Source organism: Micromys minutus, assembly GCF_963924665.1.
Source record: "Micromys minutus genome assembly, chromosome: 20".
Classification (NCBI taxonomy): Eukaryota; Metazoa; Chordata; class Mammalia; order Rodentia; family Muridae; genus Micromys; species Micromys minutus.
In genome coordinates this window covers 5,276,135-5,283,226 of record NC_137955.1, presented here as the reverse complement: position 1 = coordinate 5,283,226, position 7,092 = coordinate 5,276,135, and the positions used below count along the sequence as shown (strand labels likewise).

General features: G+C 48.9%; 1 protein-coding gene across 3 annotated transcripts in view; it reads left to right on the top strand.

Moving 5' to 3' along the window:
* The first annotated feature begins 5,211 nt into the window (after nucleotides 1-5,211).
* Nucleotides 5,212-7,092, top strand: part of ERBIN (erbb2 interacting protein) — a 108,464-nt gene continuing 106,583 nt past the window's right edge. For 2 of the 3 annotated variants that reach the window (XM_080933695.1, XM_080933693.1), the window contains exon 1: nucleotides 5,212-5,848. The gene's annotated coding sequence lies outside the window, so the exon portion shown is untranslated. Of the gene's footprint in view, nucleotides 5,849-5,900; nucleotides 6,378-7,092 lie in introns of those variants that run through there. The other variant, XM_080933694.1, reaches the window with a different exon arrangement.

Sequence of the window (7,092 nt, the reverse complement as noted above, 5' to 3'; positions counted from 1 at the left end):
ATGCCAGCCTCTGACAGTATAGAGATTTCCCTTTCTGAGATAGGTATGACATAAGGCTTACCTGCAAAATAGCTCTTTACAAAACGCTATTATTTTAATGCTTATGCATTTTCTATCTCCTGGTATTTTATGCTAAGTCTTTTATTTTAGAATAAAGTGCTATAGGAAAACTTTTAGTTTGTGAAATGTAAATATAAGTAGAAAAAAAGTAATTTTGTTACTTAAAGAAAGATTTATTATTCTTTTTCGCCTTACTTAGAATTGCAAGCCTATACGATGGGCAATGCTTATCAGCATTCAAGCTTTTGTTGCTTTAATATTGCTGAAATCTGCAAAGACATGCGTACTGTAATATGATAGAAACAGACCGTGATTCTTACCAGGGAGAAGAAGGTTAAAAAGGAAGCAGGGGTGGAGATGATCGCTCCAGGGTCAAGGACAATGGGGTTTCACATTTGTCTCCCTATACAATAATTTGTCTTTCATTCTCAACATGCCCTGCTTTGGATGGTAGACTATGGTGGTCTTAGCAATGGTGGGGACGTGGTATGTTATTGCTTTACTTTAAAGTTGCCACAAACTCCTGCTAACACTCCCGAGTCTGCCAAGGACTACTCGAAGCACTCGCTCGGCTAGCTCTTCTGCTTAGCATCAACCTTGTAGTCAGTGCTACATACAGTCCACATTCCAAAGGGACGCTCACATTCATGCCAGCAGCTATTGAGGAACTTGGCCACAACCACCCAGCAGCCGTGGTTCAGTCCTGTTTTCAGAGCCCACAGGCAATCCTCAGACTATACGCTCCTCACATTAAACGTATTCACAGGTGTCTGAAAATCAGACTTGCAGCTCACAAATGAATAGGATAGAAGGAGAAAGATTAACAAGGGGGTGGAACGGTTCCCCCAACCACGTGCTCCCTTTTCCTGTTTCAGTTATCCTTAGTCAAATACGGTCTGAGAATGTTGATGGCAAGTCTAGAAGTGACCAGTTCTTACATTTTCAACTGTGTGCTGTTCTGCTTTGTGCTGACGGGGATATAAATCACTCTTTGTCCAGTGTATTTCCATCACATACAGTATCCACCCATTAGCCACTTTAGTGACTGCACTGGTTTGTCATGGGTTCTCAGCGCCTCCGTTCAAGAAGGCCGTATGTGTCACTGTCACTCCCTGATCTCACTTTGTTTCCTTGTGCCAGCTTTATGCATTGGGGGTTTTGTTTTGGTCTTTTGTTTCTTTTGACGTAGGTTCTGTTACATACATCTGAGTGGCCTTAATTCTGCTCTGCCTGTGAGTCTGGGCTTGTGGGATGTTCTACCACACTGGGCTATCTTGTAGGAATTTTATCTTCTTTTATCATCACAAATATAACATAGGACATTTAGAAATATTTGCATTTTATTTGTGTGCCTCTGAGTGTGTTCGTGTGTGTAGAGGCCCGAGGACAACTTCTGAGAGCTGTTTCTGTCATGTAAGTCCTGGGGTTGGATGTGAGCCAACAATCAGCCTTGGTGACAGGCACTTTTGCCCTCGGAGCCATCTCGATGGGCCGAGCATGATTTTTATTGTTATGTATCGTTGCTATAATCTTATTGTGTGGATCTTTTAATGCACTTCACCTATAGGGTAGATTTTCTCTTCAGTATGTATGTACAAGAAAACAGTACATTCAAGGTTGTTACTTGTATGGTCTGTGTTTTAGGAATTGCTGAGATTTGGGAATGTTTCTATGCATAAGAGGGGACTGGAGAACTGGAGGGAAGCTCCAAAAGTTTTTATGGAAAATTTTCTACTAACAGTTTTTCCCTTCATAAAATATTAATAAAGCTTTAGTTGTGGGGGGGAATTCTATTTCCAAAGTATTGTTAACAAATCCTAGTGTTGTTTCCTGCAGGCCCTGGGCTGCCACCCTGACCTCCAGCCTTTGCTCTATCAAGGGGCCAAGAGGGTAGTGAAAAGAGGAAACTTGGATCTCTATTTTTTTAAAAGAAGGTTAGATACAAGTTGACCTAGTCCATCTATAGCTTCTAGACTTGATTTTCATCTAACCCCTTGGTAGCCAGAAGGTTCGTTCTCCTAAACTCTGTGATACCGAGTTATACATAAAATCACATGTACCCACACGTATAAAATACAGAAAACTGGCTTTAGATGACTCACTCTGTGTCAGAGGCCGAGAAAAGAATGACCATCTCAACTTTCCCTTGCAGTCTGCCAGGGTCTCCTCTCCAGTGCTGGCATATCAGCACTGCGTGGCGGTCTGCACTGCGTGGCGGTCTGCACTGCGTGGCGGTCTGCACTGCGTGGCGGTCTGCCGCTATGACTGAGCTTCTTTAAAAAAAAAATCAAACAAATAAATACCAGTGCCAATGGCCTCTCTCTGGCTCATCTTTCTTGGGCTGTGTAAGCATTTTGCTTGAGGCCTCACAAATGCTATTTAATATGTAGTTCATCTCCATCAGTGTTCTCCTCCTCTGCCCTAGGTGAGAAGGGAATCACAAAGAATGGCTCCCTGTTTCTCCGAAAATAAGAACGGGGAAGCTAGAGGCCAGTTTACCGCTACAGAGACACAGCAAGAGAGCCTTGCTAAAGGTGAGGTTTTAGTCTCTGTTCAATCATAAATGAAAAGCTCAATCAGTCCTTCTTTACTTCAAGGTCCTGTGAGAGGATTTTCAAAGAAAATTAATTGGTAAAGCAGAGAACAGGAGTGTTTATGAGAAAGCCCAGATAGAAGATTTGGCTATTTCTGTGTATCTGTTCATGTTAGAATTAAACAGTGTTGAGTAACAAAGGTGGGTCATTTGTAATTACCGAATACATGATCGTACACAGAGCTTCCTGGAAACACTTCCTAAGGTTTTTTTTTTTTTTAAGGCATTTGACCAAATAGGCAAAGCATATCCTGACTTCAAACACACGTAGTAGTTTGGGATATTTTCCTTAAAATTCTGAGCAATGTTATCATAGCTGTCTCGGCTGCACAGGACGTACTAACGCATGCATTGCTCTCCATTGCTCTCCTCAGAACTTGTGTAACAGTTGAATGGGGACCATTTTATTACTGTATTCCTGGTTCTCCTGTGTTGTTCTAAGGAGTGAGGCTCATTCTCCTCTCCTCACTCACAGTGACATATGCTATCTTTATTTTCTCCTTCCACTGAAAGCTGCTTTAGAGATCAGTCTGATGAATTAGGTATAAATGACTACTGCTAAGGCTTAATATCTTACTTTTCCTGGGATTATGGCTTTGCTCTAGAGAAATAAACCCTGAGGCAATAAATGCACCGGACAGAATTTTAGGTGAGTTATGGCAGCTTTTAGTCAGGGTGGTAGTCCCAATAGTTCCCAGCAGGAATTTACAGTAACAAAAAAGGCAGGACCAGGGCAAGTTTTATGTTTAGACTGGGGTTAGGTTTATTTCAGTGTATTGTACTACCCCTTCTCTCAGGGTGCGGGGGTCAAACCCAAGTCCTACTACTTAGCTACATGGGGAATCACATTTAATAAGGTGTGAATCTACAGGACGCAGTAGTACTGGAATCCCAGGAGTCAACTGAGGTCCCATGGGATGGAAGCTGCTTCTTCCAGGACACTTTAGGACAGTGACCCTTTGATCAAACATTTTCTGAAGATGGTGTAAACCATTCTCATGTCCATTGAAATAGTCTGCACTAATATACTATTTTGTTCTGTTTTTAAAGCACACAATGGTTAAGATCCCTACTACTGTGAAGTAGATTTCCAAGTTGAAACTACTAGTGTGCCATTCCCAGGGCTCTTATCGAGTGTTCAGAGGCAGTACTGAAACCCTGGTACCCCTGTCCTGTACGCTAAGAATCTCACCCTTGTCTTAATGCTAGCAGTTTGGGGTGTCGTTAAAATGCTTCCACTTCAATTCAAAACGACTCCAATATCTCTGGAATTATTCCAAGTATTTGTCTCTGGCGTAGAACTCACTCACTTTAGTAAATAATTCTTCGGTGGACTTCGTGAACTCATTCCCTTGGCTGCCAGCCAAAACTCATCTGTAAGGCATATAGCTTTTTATTCAAAGTTGGTGTTGAATAATTATCTCTGGACTACAGGCGGAAGAACTGAACCAGTGGCTTGAAGGACCCAGAGGCTAATTACCATCCCTGTTCATAGTTAATACAGCAGAGAGGGGGTGGACGATGGTTTGCCCAGAATCTATTCCACTCCCTCGGGTAAAACAAGGATGTTCTCTGTCTGCTAACATACTTAAAGCAGTAACTGTAAAAACGGCAATGTTATGGTTGAAGCTTTCTAAGCCATATGTGTTGACAGAATGCTTAAGTCTCTCTCTGCAATAAACGCAAACCCTGCCAGGCAGAACTACCAGGGCCAGCGCGACAGAACGACTGCACGCCCGAAAGCATAGGGGCTGGAAGGCTGCGCAGCGCTCGGAGTGCATCCAATGTTTCCTCTAACAAAGGCACCGTCTTGAGGCAATTTCGCGGGCCACGCTCCCCCTCCCAGCATCAGCTTTGTCTCCTCGGAGGGGCCCCGGCCGCGTCGCCGCTTCCAGCAAGCTCGGAGGCCGGCCCGGCGTGGGAAGAAGCTGCACCGAGCAGCGGCGGTGGTTTCCTGCAACCTGAGCGTGCCATTAGAGGATGTCGGAGTGCTGCAGCTGAAAGAGATACCTGCTGCCTGGAAATCGGGGCTGCACTTGAACAACCTCTTTGCACCAATTACGGTCGTACAAAGAAACTCGATCGGCCCGGGCGGCGGAGGCCTCGCGGGGTCCTGGGGAGAGCCCGGCGGGCCGGGCCTCGGGGGGCGGGCCTCCCGCCGCGCACCTCCGCCAGCCCGCGGCCCCCGGCCCGCGCCCCCCGCCGCCGACGTCGACCGCGTAGACCCCGTGCGCGCTGACTGGCTCGCGCCGGCCTTCGCCCGGCTGTGGGCGGTAGGGGCGCCCCCGCGGGAGGCCGCCCCGCCCCCGCCGCCGCCGCCGCCGCGCGCAGCCTCGGCCCCCTAGCCGCCGGGGCGGTGGCGCTGTTGCCGCCGCGGCCTGTGAGGCAGAAACTCCCTCCGCCCCGGCCCGGGTCCGCCTCCTCCTTTCTCTCCTCCGCCTCGCCTCCCCGCTCCGTCTCCCGCTCGAGTGAAGGTGGCGCGGCGGCGCGCGACGCAGCCTCGGCCCCCAGCGCGGGCCCGCGAGCTCCTGAGGAGACCGCGCCACCGCGGCCGCGGGGAAGGAGGACGGAGAGCGCGGGGACGGCGGCGGGAAGACCGGAGGGTCGGAGCGCGAGTGGCAGAGACAGGGCCGGCCGGTCGGACTGCCCGACGGACCGTCGCCTCCCAGCCTGCGCGGCCGGTCGGCTCCGGCTCGGGGCGGCGGGGGCCGGACGGGCGCAGGGCGCGGCCGACGCACTCGAGACAATACCCGCGCGGCGCGGCTGTGGGGGCGGAGGCCTAGTGCGGCCCAGGCCGGCCGAGCTCCGCGTCCTCGCCCCCGTGGGCCGCGCGAGGTCCCCTCCCCCTCGGCGGCGCGCCGCCCCGGGGTTCCGGGTTCCCGGGCACCGAGCTGGATCCTGCTTTTCACCCAGGCAGGAAGTGAGTTTCGCACAGCCATTCCGGGCGGTGTCACGAGTGAAAAGTTTTTTCCTTCGGCGGAGGACCTAGCCGCGGCTGGGAAACTCCTGACAGAAGTCGCGAGCAGGAAGCCAGCCCGCGCCCCAGCCCCCACCGGAGCAGCCGCACTGCTGCGGGCGGCCGCTCACATCCGCCTAGCCCTCGCGGGAGCCTTGGCGAGGCTCGGAGCCACCGAGGAAGGGAGGAAACCATGTCCAGCCGAGCCTCGGGACGGCTGCCCTGAGACTCCCGGACAGGTAATTTTTTTACGGGAAGCGTCGAGCCAAGTTCGTGGGCCGGAAGCGACGCTCCTTTTAGTCCTCGCTCTGCCGAGTTGTCTCACTTCTCTCTCTCGGGTCGGAGTCCCTTGGCATTTTAGCAGCTGAATAGTAGAACTGATTTCCCCCGCCTGTCCCGTCTACGGTCTGGATTCCTTTCTTTTTAAAGATGGGATTGTAAGAAAGTGGTGGGACGAAAAGTTTTTCAGCCATCGGAAGAAAGAGTTCCTTTGTTGAGCCGAAGGGCCCGAAGTTTTAGTGTTCCCGGACGTATACAATGTATATCAAGTTGCTGAGTCTGGCAACTTTTGTTTCGGAGGAAAGTTAAGTCTTCGCTCTCACTGAGATGGCTGCCACATTTGTTTATGTTGGTTCGGATTGTTTTGGTTTTCGCATTAATCCTACATGGAGGTCGTTTTGTTAAGACACGTCTGTTTCTTTGGACTTCAGAAACCGTCTGCCTGCCATTCCCGGTTGCTTTTTCAGGACGGCTAAGGCACTACTTGTAGTAAGTCATGCCTCTTTTCAGTCCGTAGCTTACAGTGCTTGTTTGGTTACCTGATGGAAGCCGAGTACCTGCTAGATTTTTTTCTTGAAACAGGCGTTCTAGGAAGCAGAATGTCTTAAAGGGTATGGATAGCGACGAAGAAGAATATGGCTTCAAAACCAAAACAAAACCCCAAACACCTGCAAGTAGTTGATTGGTCAGGACTTGTATGCAGTTCCGATTAGAAACAACATTGGAAGGGAAGAGAAATAAAACCCTTAAGATTTTAGAAGAGTCACACTGTGGGAAAAATCGGCCCTGTTTTCCAGTTGTATGGTTCTCGTTTTTGTGTTGGCCCATCTGTTTTTGTTTGGTTCTGCTTAATAAGTGATAGGTACAGACTGTGCAGGCAGGAATTCGTGAAGCATGGCAGACATTGCACCAGTCAGACTTAGGAACGCTTCTTTATGGAGTCTTCTTTTTCGGTAAAAGTAGTTTTTGTTGCAGTCAACTCTGCTGTCTTTTCCCTTAGTAGTGTTTCAGGTGTGTGCCTTTTTAAGTTTAGTTTGCTCCCCCTCACAAGTGCTTTTGTTTGTGGTAAGGGAGGTGACATATAATACAGTATTTTAAATAAATATTAACTGTAGGTAGATATAGCTTAAGCTGAAATTGATGTTTAATCAGATGCTACCAAAATAATTACTAAAAACCTGAGGAAAAAGAGTTGACTTCATTT